The following is a 13951-nucleotide window of genomic DNA, read 5'->3' on the forward strand; positions in this document are numbered from 1 at the left end:
AATAAAAAGGAAACTTTCCATTACTTAAGCGCTTATCACACGATGCAACTTTTCACCCGATTCACTCCAATACCGGACTAGTCCAATATACCTCAGGTGCTTCGGCCAAGAGCGACGTCATCATTTCTATTGTCTGCCTTTAGTCCAATTTTATAGCTTCCGAGCAATAAAGTTGGGTAGAGTTGGTCTTTCGACCAATAGGAAAGCATCTGAGTGAACGGGCAAATCCAACATGGCTGCCTGCTTGAATTCGAAGTAGAAGACTAAGAAATTTATTAAATAATGGACTTTATTAGCGAGAAAAAATGTCTATGGGATGTTAAAAGTCCGTTGTATTGCATGAAGATTTATAGAATTTGGTTAATGAGGGAGTATTTTCAAGGAATTGATTAATCAGCGATTGCCGAAAGCATGCATACTCCTTGCATACGGTAAAGATATCCTTTTCGATGTTTATTTATTTGTTTGATATAGTGCGTGAAAAAGAAATCTTAAATGCTGTGATACCTTTAGTTTTATTGTTGTTCGTGCTGAAATTTCGCCTGTAAATTTGGCTAATTCTTACATTAATTCGTAGTTTTGGTTAAAGGTACATTGGCGACAGTACCGGTACATATCGACGCCAAATGATTGTTTACATTTTACTGAATCTTTGTCAAATTACTGGAAAAAATAACAATCTTAATTTGATTATTTGCCGTATTATTTCTCATAGTGCGTATGTGCGAAATGTAAAACTGTTTACATAAAACAGTATCATATAAAAAGTAGGCTGATGCTTGATACATAATTTTTATATTAAATGTTTGTAAAATAGTTTTTGAGGTGTTCTAGAATAGTGAGAAATTCTTAATTTCATAAGATTCAAAAACAACTTTTCATTTTGCAGTGCTAATAAATCAGTATTAATCCTGCTTGCAAATAATTATCATTTTATCTTGCTTTTAGTGTTAAAAAAAATTAAAATTAATCTATGTTATTGCTTTACCATGATTTAAAAGTGAGTTTCTGAATCATTTTGTAAGAGAGCTGTACATAATTTTTGCTTCTCAGTTACAAGGATCCCTTTCAGCCATTCATCTGTGCAAATGAATGAAGAAGGATATAAGAAAGACTTTTTAGTGAAATCTTACCATTAAACGCTAGCTGGTTTGTCGATATTGACAGGTTAAATAAGTTAAATTATCTGTCATATTGGTTAACTTGCTGGTTAATCTTTTCATCCTTTGAGTTCCGGTGCCAAAGTAATTGAAGAAAACCACAAGTCACTGAGGCATTTACAATTGTAATAGTTCAGTTGGTGATGGCTATGTTTTAATTCAAGGAAAAAAAAACCAAGTTTTTCCCATTTGAAGAGAATTCATTGCATTTAGCCAAGAAGAAATGAAGATTTGAACCCAAGCATCATTACTTTGAAAAACCTAGAAATGTATTCCCTCTACCAATTTTTATTATGATTTTATAGTATTTTTTTTATTCTGTTCTTTTATTATAGTTTATGCTATTTTTTAACGAATAGTTCTTTACCTGAGTAAAGCATGATTGGAACATTTGCTATAGTTTTTATATTTAAAATAAACATTGTTATTCAATTTGGTGTACTTGCTGTTCATGTCATTACTTTGCGAATATGTTAACAATGTTGCACCAATTATTTGGGAACTTCGGTTTCCGGTTATTTTTTTTAACAATCCGGTATCTGATCCAGCCAGCCCACACCGTACACGGGATATCTGACAGATTTTTGCAGGATATTCAGTAGTTAATCTGATATCGATATGGGGGTTATCCGGTATGAAGTGGGGTTTGATGGAAAATTTTCAATTAAATGGGATGATGTAATAACTTTTCATGTTTCCTTCATCAAGTTTTGCCTTTAGTAGTTAAGATAATAATTTGCATTTTTTAAGACTCTACCTGAATTTTTTGAACACAGTAAGATTTCTTAAAGTTGATTTTTTAATTATGAGTTTATTAATTTCTTTTTTAAAAAATAAACATTTTTAGCACAACTCTTAATGATGTATTTTAGATGTTAATTTGCATTTTTTTATGACTATGTAGGGGAAAAAGGGGCACATTTGAACATGGGTCACATGTGTACATGGCATGTTTTACTAAGATAACCTCAAGCAAAAAATATTTAAAATTCTCAAAATATGACAGTACCAGTCCTACCTCTTGGTGACATAATCTTTGTTTTAGCGGGTGTTGTATATAATTTTACCAATATGTCCTTTCCTTGTAAAAACATATTTTAAACTAATTATGGAGCTAAACTTAGCTGTTGCAAACCATTATATGAACATGCAAGTGAATTTATGACATAACTTTTTAAATTGAATCAACTTCTTTTGAAAGTCAGCTGTAAGGTAGATAAGATGGGGTACTTGTGAATATAACATCTTCCTGCATATGTGAACACTTTCCATACCTCTTCCATAATACCTGTACCTCAGAGCCAGACTGATGTAAGTCCAAAAATTGTGATTTTTAATTCATTCATTATTATATTGTACGAAGAATCCTATTCATTCCGCATCGAGCCATGTAAATGCAATTCTAAAAAAAAAAATTTATATTAATTTGAATTTTTGGCATCTTGAATTCAAATTGTTTTTCGCAATCACGAGCGTGTGTGTGTATGAATGCGCGTGTGTGTTTGTGTAGGCGCATGTATGTGGGTGCGTGTATATGTATGTATGCATGTGTGTGTGTGTTGTATATGCAGTGCTGTGTGTGTAGGAGTTCGTGTGTGTGTATGTAGGCACATGTGTCTGTGTTGAGCGCATGTTCAATCTTTTGCATGCGGCAGACAAAAGTTTTTCCTCTCGCCTCTAAAGTTACCATTCTATGACTTACGTTGTTCTGACCTGAGGTACAGATATTAATATTAGGGTAGTATTAGGGTTGAAAACACTACGTACTGGTGTCGGAGTACAATTAGTTTTGGGATACAGGAGTCAGAGGACCTAAAATGTTTTCAAAAAATTCTGTGTACAAGCATGGAGAAAGAAAATCATTGAATTAGTAATTTAAACTTTTTCATTTTGTAAAATTTTTGACCTGAATAGGGAAAAAATAATCTTTTACTAATAATAAAGATGAAAGTCTGTGTCTGTCTCTGGATCTCTGTACGTCTGTTACGCGCATAGCGCCTAGACCGCTCGGCTGATTTTTATGAAATTTGGAGCAGAATTAGTTTGTAGCATATGGGTGAGCACCTCGAAGAAATTTTCAAAAATTCCATTTTGTTCTTTTACTATTCCAATGTTAAGAATATTTTACCAAGGAAATTATCATAACCTGGACAAATAAATTTCCAATTTATCATAACATGGAACCGTAACATTTGAGAGCAAATGAACACAGCAAATTGGCGAGAAATTCATCATCCATTATTTGTAAATATACAGGCAAACCAAACCACCTTTTATTTTTCTACTACTGGCAAAGCCGTGCCAGTACCGATACTCAATAAAGTAAGACAAAATGGATGAAAATAAGGAATTTCTGCCGAAGCTGCAGAGTGGGAGTACGACTAATTTTGGGGGTGCAGGAGTCGGAGTTGGAGGCCCTAAAATTTTCTCTAGCATTTCTTTGTACATGCATAGAGAAAGAAAATCATAGAACTAAATTATTCAAACAATTTTTCATAATGTACATTTTTAATCTGAATAGGGAAAATATAATAAATTAACTTATGAAGTAAAAAAAAAAAGATGGAAGTAATGAATTTCTGCCACAGCTGGGGAGTCGGATTACGACTAATTGTATGGTACAGGAGTCAGAATTGGTAGCTAGGCATTTCCCTTCAATTCCGCAGCATTAGTAAAACCATTTGCATTTCATATTCTTTTCATTTTGGTCAAGTCATGTTTATCTCTTGTGTCAATATTCAGGTCTACGAGATATGGCATTTCAATTTTAGTGATAGCTTTTTTATATATTCCTTGATACCAAAAATTGAGAATGTATTCAAAATCTGCACAAATCCCCCCCCCCCCCCCTTAATTTTTTTTAGGTGATAAAAAATAATGTTTTCTGTTATTCTGAATGTTAAAAAATTTTCAGTTGTTCAAAAAATACTTTTAAAATAGTTAAATTGACAAATACCTTTTCTATATACATGTTCATCACCAAGAACTTTTTCCAACTGTTTGTTTGAAGCAAATTCACCTTTAAGTTAGGGATTTATCTTTGCCTTAAATTTTCCCTTAGAGGCTAATGTTACATTCCTTTGATGCGTAAAAAATGGAACAAAATATATTTCAAATCAAAAAGTAAAATCTGGAAATGAGGTGTGCTCGCTGAAATTTTTCAAACAGAAAGTTTGTTCAAATCTGACTATTCACTCAAAAGTTATGTGTGTGTGAGGGGGAGGGGGGCAGCAGATTTCTAAATGTATTCTGTGGGAAAAAAAGCCTTTTTGTTATTATAAAATTGATATAAAATTAATTTACTTCAGCTGTTAGTCTTTAGTTAATTAAACCTACATTAATAGCGCTTTTTTAGGAAAATTTTAAATTCAATAAATTTCTTCTGAATTTCTGCACACAAACGAGATGAAAAAAAAAATCATGGAACTAAATTATAAAAGCCATTTTTCATAAGGCATTATTTTGAATCTGCATAGGAAAAAATTAATAACCAAACAAATGAAGACAAAAAAGACAATTTTTATGCAGTTAAAATTTAGCACCTTTTTTTACTTGAAAGTGAACAATGACAAGATTTTTATTGAAAAAAGGAAGGAAGTAAAAAAATAGCATACGGAACAAAAAAAAATGTATCAAAATAAAGTCCTTTTTTTCAAACAATTTACTAAAACTATCGGCGATGAAACAAGTAAAAAAAAGCCCGCATGAAGAGATAAAAACTTATTTTAGCAAACCAAGTATTTGTTTTGAGAGCAGACGATCCGAACTTTTACGGCAACCCACAATAGTAACGATGACGTCATGGTTTAGAAACAAGTCTGAGCTCTGCCAGTGTTGGCTGGTATAGAGGATAGCTCGAACTTCAGCGTTGCTTGGACTTGTCTCATGTTGGATCGTGTGATAAGCGCTTTAGGTTGTTTTCGACGAACCTCACCGGTGAACCAGTGAGTGCTGATGAAGAAAATTGGTTCATAGATGTATCATGTGACTAGTGGAAGGGCTTGGCGAAGACTTTGGCAGCATGGTTGCTAGATGGCAGCATTATCTACAGTTTGGCACTCGACATGTATTTTACGACAATGTGTTTTCATTAAAAAAAACTTCCAGGTGCAGAGATTGAACTGTTTTTCTTTTAGTTATGCATTATTTTGACATTAGTAATAGTTTTTGATCAGTTTTCGGTAACTTTTATTTCATTTGGAGCTGTCAGCGTTGGCGTGAACGAAATGGCGTTAACGTTTTGCGTTAACGCAAAAATGTACTAATCGGTATCTTAAATTGAAACTGTAGGTAAAAATCTTACCGTTTGCTGATTCTTCTTGGTCGCTTGCCTCTTTTATTGCTTAGAGAGTTATTGAAATTGATTAAAGAAAATGCACAATACTATCTAAACGAAAAACTCACTATATTAACAAAATATTTACAACTTAGAATAACAAATTTACAAATCGGACTCCATAAAAGATCATTCTTCCGTGTTCCATAAATTCTATTTATTTTATTTCGCGCTGGCGTTGATCGTCTGCTACGATTAACGCCCGCTGTTGCTAGGATATCCACCAGTCACATGGTTTGGTTTATGAGCAGCAAAAGGGTTGCCATAGCTCGGTCTACTCTTATTATTAGTCTATGAACCGTTACTAACCGCAGCATTCTATGATAAACCGGTTACTGCACCGGTTACCATTCTAAGCTGTTGATTAGTTGATTGGAGCACGTGATCAACTAACAGATCGCTACCGTCGTACTTGTCCAACGTGAGCTTACATAATTGGAAAACGAATCAAGAGTCAGTCAGATAACAAGACTCAATTGTAATGAATCAAACGTTATAAATTATTTTTTAAATCTCTACATATTCATTTATTTATAGTAAAGATAATTTATCTTCGATTCTTTTTTTTTTATTTTTTAATGTGACATAACTGAGAGTGAAGTTAACTGGATAACCGCAGAATTGCGATGTTCACCAATTTAGTCTTGAGGCTTCTGTGTTAAAAAATATGTGAGTGTACTACATCAAAATGATTATGTTTGTATCATTTTATGTACGTTTTCTACAATGTATTGCATGATGTTAACGCACTTTTTCTTCAATACATATACTATAACTGGTATGACATGGCATTTAATATATGGAAACACCATAGGAGGAGGTACGTACATTAAACATACTTAATCTTGAGTTATATTTAGCATAACAGTTATGTTTACATTTTGATTATTATTATTTTATTTAATGCAGGTTTCAATCGAAGAGTAATGTTGAATGATCACACTAAAATTTTTTTTGAAATTTGAAGTTTATGACATAAAATATCGTTTCCTTACATTTATCTCCATTTCAAAATGTAGTGTGATCGTGGCCTGTTTTCTTATTTCAATTCCTCGTTTTTAGCAGTTTTAAGTTAATTATTTTACACAGCATACATAATAATATTAATTACTTGTAAGAGAAATCGGCAGATTCAATAGATTTAAATTTCACGAAAATTGTAATGTTTTGTTCCGACATTTGATTTTTGATGATAAAACTTGAACTGCGTTCCAAATGTGAAATTACTTGGATGTGAGGAAATATATCTTTTCAATTTTTTTTCCCTTTTCGCATATGAATATTATTTTTCTGCATTTAAACATCATTATATTGGGAACAAACTAATTGAAATTTACCATTTAACTGAAAAAATGAAATAAAACCTGGTGCATCACATAATTATCGTCAACTATTTTCATTCATGTTTATCTTTTGAAGATCCCACAAGACCTTGTTTTGGGGTATTTAAACTTTAAATGGTTTCTCAAACTATGCATCATTAAGCAATTTTCGTTTTGTGATGATACTCTAATGGATCTATCTGTAACATCAAAGGGAGGGGATTGTTTGTCTCTTATTGTAGTTAGTAAAACAATTTTTAAGGAGAAAAATATTTTTCAAAGCTCCAAATATTTGCAGATTGGTTTCAGTTTTATATAAAACTGGCAATAGGGAAGTTTTCGATTTTTCAATTTTATTTTTATATGATAGAGTAACATGTATGAACATCATAGGTGAAAAAAATTTTGCGATTCGTTTAGTAGTTTTTTTTAAATTAATTTTTAAACTTCAAGCGCTTGTGACGTCAAATGGCAAAGGAACTGACGTCATGCGCTCTTCCAATAGGGGAGAAGCCAAAGGTCACGCATTCGACTTCGAAGACAAAACGTAAAAGGCTTATATCCTCGCATTTAACTCCTTGCGTTTCTGGAACATTAAACCTCTTATCCTCTCGGAAATATTCGAATATCATCATTGATGTTACATGAGGAAGATTATTTAGGTTGTGCTTTAACGAATCTGGTCTCCATAGTGTGTTCAAAAGGATTATTGAATTTCTAAAAAAATATAAATATCAGCAGTCAGCACGCTCAAAATGTCCCTAGCGAAAACAAGGGATCTTCGGCGGAAGACTGCCCATTTGCGCCCTGTGACATAGGCTTGTAACGTTTCTGAAGAGCGCACTTTTGCGCGTGGGTTTTTAAAAATTCATTAAAAATAACCACGGTGTTTTAAAATTCGGCGATGGTGAATTTTTTAGTTTTGAGGGTCAATTAACAATATCCAATAGCCAAAATATGAACATGTAATAGGTTGCAACTTCCCTATTAAGGCGTAAAAGCACTGACTTTTAATTTTTAGCTTTCAACTTTAAACTTTGTTTTGCTACCTATAAAACCTGCTCATCCCCCCCACACCCCTCAAGAAAGATGGGACACCCCCTTAAATTTTGAGGTGCTAGGAGACGTCAGCCCCTCCCAAAATGAAATTGTCTCACACTAGATAAAACAACAACACAATTGTTTTTTTCGCATTCATAAGGTAATTGTTTTTTTTTTGTTCCTCTTTTTTTGTGTAAATTTTGACACATAGTAAAGAAACTTCTTATTACATGTAATGCTTAATTTAAGAAAGAAAAAAAAGAACCCTTTGATTCTAAGTTTGGTTTTGCTAAATTCAGTTAGAGGTTAGAGCAAAAAGTAACATTGACGACATGCAGAGATTGGTGACAGCATTTTTAACTGGATGCATCCGCAATCGGACGGAGAAGGAAGCAAAGAGGGCCTTGATCTTCCCCCCTCTCCTGCCCTTATGGATATTGATGAGCTTATTTTTGTTCTGCATTTTTATAACTGTAGAATATTAGAAAAATCAGAAAATACCATTAAATACCTTTTTTCCCTTTCTTAAATTTCTGTAAACTCTTAAAAGAGTAAATTATGCAATTCTTTCCTTTTTTTCCCCTTGTACTGTACATAAGTTATAAAGAGAAATGGGGGATGATTATGAAGCAAAATCTCAGTAATATTTTCCCCATTAGTAATATTTCCCGCCTCCCCTTCACTACACTATAGCATTTGCATTGCCGCCGAAAGCCAAAGCGGGCGTCCCTCGTCCGTTTGTTTGGAGAGAATCCTCCCCATATAACAAAAAAAATCTTATACCCCTAACCAATGTATGCTAATGTATTCCATCTATGATGATACAAGGGGGAAGGAATGAGATTCGGAACTCTCCTTTGTAGTTTTCAAAATGAAAGTGCCAAAATACATTTCCAGATAATCTTTGAAGATGTTAGGAAGAGGTGAGGTTTATTAGATTTCCCATGGAAATGCCTCGAAACCTTAATGTTAAAAATAGCATTTAGAGGTCCCCAGAAATGTTTTGAAACTGAATAAGCCCTAAAAACTCAGTTTGATGGCATTAGACAAAAAAATGTGATTCAGCACATTTTCCGAAAATATTTAGAAATTGAAGTTCTGAAAATGCAACTTTAGAGTCTTTTTCTTCTTCTATCGCTTTGAGATAGCTGCTGCACTTTATCAGAGTGGCTTTATCTCTATTAATCCAGACACTGTTCCTGAGCAACTAGTGACAGAAATGGAAAGAGAGACTATCGCTGAGTGAGTAGGTACACAAATAGAAACAGAGCAAAAACTCTCCCCAACAACAAATTGGAAGGGGAAAAACAGAAGGAAAGTGCAAAGAAAAAGAAAAAAAAACATAAGACCAATCGTCCCCAGCTTGAGGGCGACCAGACAAGAAGCAGCGAGAGACTAAATTTCATTGAGGGCCACAAGCAGACACATAAGACAAGAGAAAATCTGACGGGAAACCAACGAGAATTTGAAAATAAGAGAAAAGGATAGGGGCACACACCCCATACAGGCACATAGGCAGCCCCTCTCCTTGTTGTATTTACTGCAAACAAGGAGAACATGATCTACTGTATTGGGGAAGTTGCAGATTGAACACAGACGGGAGTTTGTATATTTGATTCGAAAAAGGTTGTATTGTGTGAGGGAGGTACGGGTCCGGGCTCTTGAGAATAGAACGTCTTTGAATCTGTTTTTCGACAGTGATGTTTTGCCTTTATTGGTACCGTTGAGATGACTCTAGCTGGCTGCATATTTGGAAGAATTCCAGAGAGAGAGTGCCCTGCCTCTGTATTTAACCTTTTGGTTATGAATAAGATCTTTGGGAGAAATTCAATGGAGGATGAGGTTTTCCCCATGCCCCCAGTTGGCAAGTCTGTCTGCAGTTTCATTGGCTTCAATACCCACATGTGCTGGAGTTCAAACGAAATCAAAGGTATGTCCACGTGATGTGAAAAGGTTGACATTCTGGGCTATCATCGTCATAATGTGAGGAGATTTGTTATTTGCTGCTTTAAATGAAGTAAGGATGGACAGGCTGTCAGTGAGAAAGATCACTCCCTTACTTGAGTTCCCAAAATGACTGACGGCTAGCCAAATAGCTAGACCTTCTGCTGTGAAAATTGAGTTAATGTTTGGAATTTTGCCTGTGATGCTTTCTTTCGATTGAGTGTTGAAAATGCCTATGGAAGTGGAGTTATTGATTTTTGAAGCGTCAGTTGCGATTATCTTGCAATTATTCCAATGGGTGGAGCAGTAGTCTACAACAGGCTTTGTTAATTAGATGTCGAGGGATGATTTCATTTCAGAATGGGAGGCTCTTGAGGGAAAAATTAGTGTTACTTGTATTGATGCTTGTAGGGATACATAACGGAATAAGTTGGCTGGAGAAAACATTCAAGTCTTTCAGAAGGTTCTTTTTATATGTATCCAGAGGAGATTTTTCAAAGATGGATGGAATTTTCCTGATTTCATAAGAGAGAAGAGTCTTCCTGATAGAAGAGTGAATTCCCAGTGCAATTTGTCTGATAAAAAATATATCCGAGTTTAATTTGTGGTTTAAGTTGTAGGACATTTCCTTCGCTTTCCTGAGAAGAACTGGAATAGGGGTGAATTTTGGTAAGCCAGTAGCTATACGGAGAGCTGTATAGAGCATAGTTTCAATTTGCTTCTTGTTAGTCGAGGAACATGAAGAATAAATGTGGCAGCCGAAATTGATTTTGCTTTTGATGCAACTATTGGCGATGTTGAGAAGATCTTTGGTGCAAGCTCCCCTCTTGTAGGAGTTTTAGAGTCTTTTAGCTATGTGAGAAAAAGGTGAGGTTCAAAAGCTTCCCCCTGAAACTTTTTTTTAAAATTAAAATCATACTATAGGCTATTTTTTATAACATTAGAGGAAGGGATGGGACTTGGAATCCTATCAAGGAAATTATTCGAAATTGGAAGCCCTAAAAATGTGATTTTGGGCTGCCTTTGATGACATTAAGGGAAGAGATGGAATTTGGTACTCTCCTCTCAAAATTTTCAGAAATTCAAATTCTTAAAACTTGAAATTTTAGAGTATCTTTCTTGATGCTATAGGACGGGGGCTTTGGGACTTTCCTCCTTGAATTTGACCTTTTATTAAGTGTAATTGTATGGGTAGAGCATCAGTGACAAAAGGCAGAGCATTGCTCCCTAATGCCATCCCCAGGCTACTGCCCTAGAGTTATGATGTGGACATACAGTCGAATCTCATTAAACCGCCCCCGAAAAACTCACCCTTAGTTCGCCAAGAAATGTGGTGAAAAAAAAGGTTCAGCATAGAAATGCAGTAAATTCCCTCCCTAAATCGCCACCCCGCCGTCCACCAACCCTACTGATTTTCAAGGGAAAGTGCATACTCGGTATGATAATATTGCTGTTTAAACCGTCATCTTGAAAGACCATGTCAAGCAATACAAACTTGGCAGTAAGCCATTTAAGAGAGTGAATGTCCATGAGCAGCCACAGAATGAAATCCCGAATGTCGCATATACCTGCCACTAATGCACCTACATTAGCCAACACTACGAAATTGCCCAGCTTTCCTATCTCTTTTTCTGTTTAATCCGCCCCCTGCCATTCTCGGTCGCCAAGGAGCGTTTTCCTCGAATTTTAACCAGATCTTATACCTGCTCCCCCACTTTTTTCAAAATTTTCATTTTGACATTTCACTACTCAGCTACAAAAGCATTTATTCTTTACCCCCTTTTCTGTTCCGGTCAGTGGGGGAGAGTGCTAAGACTTAACCTGCTATTGGCCATTGTGTGCAGACTTCAGCAAAAAAGTTTATATTAACATGTTATAACATCATGTTCTTTTGCTTCCTTTTTGCTAAGGTACCAAAAACAATTTTTAACATGAACGAAAAAATTCTAATTTGTGAGTTTAAGAATAAGTACCGATTCACAAGCCATCAATTTATTGCCAGAGCCTGATTAATGCACAGTCTAGAACCTGGACATCACTTTGGCTTGATCGGACCTGCTTATAAATAAACATTTTTCATGTTCTGGAAAAAAAAAAAGGTAGCCAAAGAACCAGGGTTGGCCGGATTGGACCCAATTGGGTTGGACCCAATGGGTTTTTTTTTTGAAAAAACCCATTTAAAAAAACCCACTATTTAGCCCACTTTTGGGGTTTTTTAAATTTTCTGAGAAGTTTTTAAAAAAATTAATTTAAATACTTTCACAATTTAAACTTTTTTTAAATTCGTTCTTCACCACAGACAATGGACATAAAAAATGAATTTTGAACTTTAATAGTATTTCTTAACTCTTAACAGCATTAAAAAAATACTCCAGAGATTTTAAATAAATATATTTGACTTCTTTCTTTAACCCGTTCGCACCCAGCGTCACGCGGACGCTAAAGAACAATTCCTCTCTTATCAGCCCAGCGGCACGTATCCACTACGCGCTCTGATCGACGCTGACGTCCCAGCGTCACATATACGCTTTCTCGAAATGGAACGATTGAATTGAATATTTAAACGATAATAGATGGCGCTAAATGGCTATAACTTTGATCATATTCGAGTCACATGGTATTTGACCTTCATGTACACGCATTAGTTTCTTATTTGGACCTCTCAATGGGATAGATTTTTTTTATGTAAACAACAGTGAATCACTGCTCTGCGCATACGATTTATGAGGTCTCAATTGCTCTTGTTTATATCTTTGCTTCTCTTTTTTTGTTACGAGTAATTGAAAGAGATATACATCTAGCTGAATAAATTATGGGGGAGGGGAGGAAGGTTAAAATATTTTTGCGTATGTGTTCCGGACTTTTGGGATTCCCTGTTTGTTCGATGAGAGTACAGGAATGATTTCAAGCGGCACTGAAGTTTATGATTATTTTTGAATCCTTTCTGATATTGTTCTTCTTTATTTATTCTTTTTTTATTTGGAGACTGGAACATTGCAATAAAAATGGTTAGCGAAGTGAGTGAAAGGGAATGTTTTCGAGAGAATTATGAAGCAATTTTGAGACTTGTTGCGTGGGAATTTAACTAGTTTAAATTCGTTGACCTAAATTGTTTTAATTAAAATTACATAAGGAACATATTTTTTTGCTACATTTCTTTTTCTTTGATTGCACATTCACGATGTCTAACTCAAACTTTGTTTTTGTGCACATATTATTTAACTTTGTGCACATAGTTAAAGTTTTAGTATTCTACTTCTTTCACTCCCTTCTAATAATGTAATAGTCTTTATATTAATAATTAGTAATCAGTAGTACATTGTTTAAGCAAATTTAAAATATCAAGTCATTATTTTGAAATGCTGATTTTATATGAATATTTTTGTTCAGTTAGGCTTAACTGCTGTAAATGCTTGGGCCGATGGCAACGTTCCATTTCGGAATGTTTGGTCCCGTAGCTGCGCTTCGTTTTCCATGCGCTGGTCCTCAAGGGGTTAACTGGTCAATAAATAACTCAAATTATCTTGACTAAGTCCGGTCACGTCTGATTTTCTCAATATTTGTAGATTGTACAGAGGAAACTACTCTAGCCAAAAGGCTTTCATGTGAATTATTTTCTGCAAACCAACACGCCACAAATCTCGAATAAACAAGGTATATTTTTTAGAAATTAACAGGTTTTACAAACGGTCGGACAGAAAACAGAATAGAATGTACAGTATTTTCATTATTTTACGAAAAAGTTTAATATTTCTTACTCTGTACACAGAAATAGAAAAACAGGCAACTTAAAATTCAAAGAAATGTCATGATTAAGCTGGAATTCAGTAAAAAGGGATTTAAACTACTTGAGGTTCTACAGTAGTTTTGCATAACAAAATGAAATACAATAAAGTAAAATGTAAAAAAAAAATAAATAAATAAAAAATATAGTAATTAAAAACAAACAATAGATTTTATCACTTGAAAAGTAACTTTGCCTTAACTGTTGGTAATCACGGAAACTAAAAAATCTGAAACTTCACCATTCTTGGGTTTCGTCGTCTTTTATACTTTTCTTCAGAAAACGCTGAATTTTCCAACTTTTTTTCCCCAAGACAGTTTTTGTGCTTTGTCTATATACTTATGCTACAATATCAGGGTTGGCC

General features: G+C 34.4%; 1 protein-coding gene across 1 annotated transcript in view; it reads left to right on the forward strand.

The window, feature by feature from the left end:
* Positions 1 to 6145: 6145 nt before the first annotated feature.
* The window catches only part of LOC129226412 (E3 ubiquitin-protein ligase MIB2-like), a 90079-nt gene continuing 82273 nt past the window's right edge, over positions 6146 to 13951 (forward strand). The window contains exon 1 of the mRNA XM_054861012.1: positions 6146 to 6316. The gene's annotated coding sequence lies outside the window, so the exon portion shown is untranslated. The remainder of the gene's footprint in view (positions 6317 to 13951) is intronic.

Source organism: Uloborus diversus, chromosome 7 (assembly GCF_026930045.1).
Source record: "Uloborus diversus isolate 005 chromosome 7, Udiv.v.3.1, whole genome shotgun sequence".
Taxonomy (NCBI): domain Eukaryota; kingdom Metazoa; phylum Arthropoda; class Arachnida; order Araneae; family Uloboridae; genus Uloborus; species Uloborus diversus.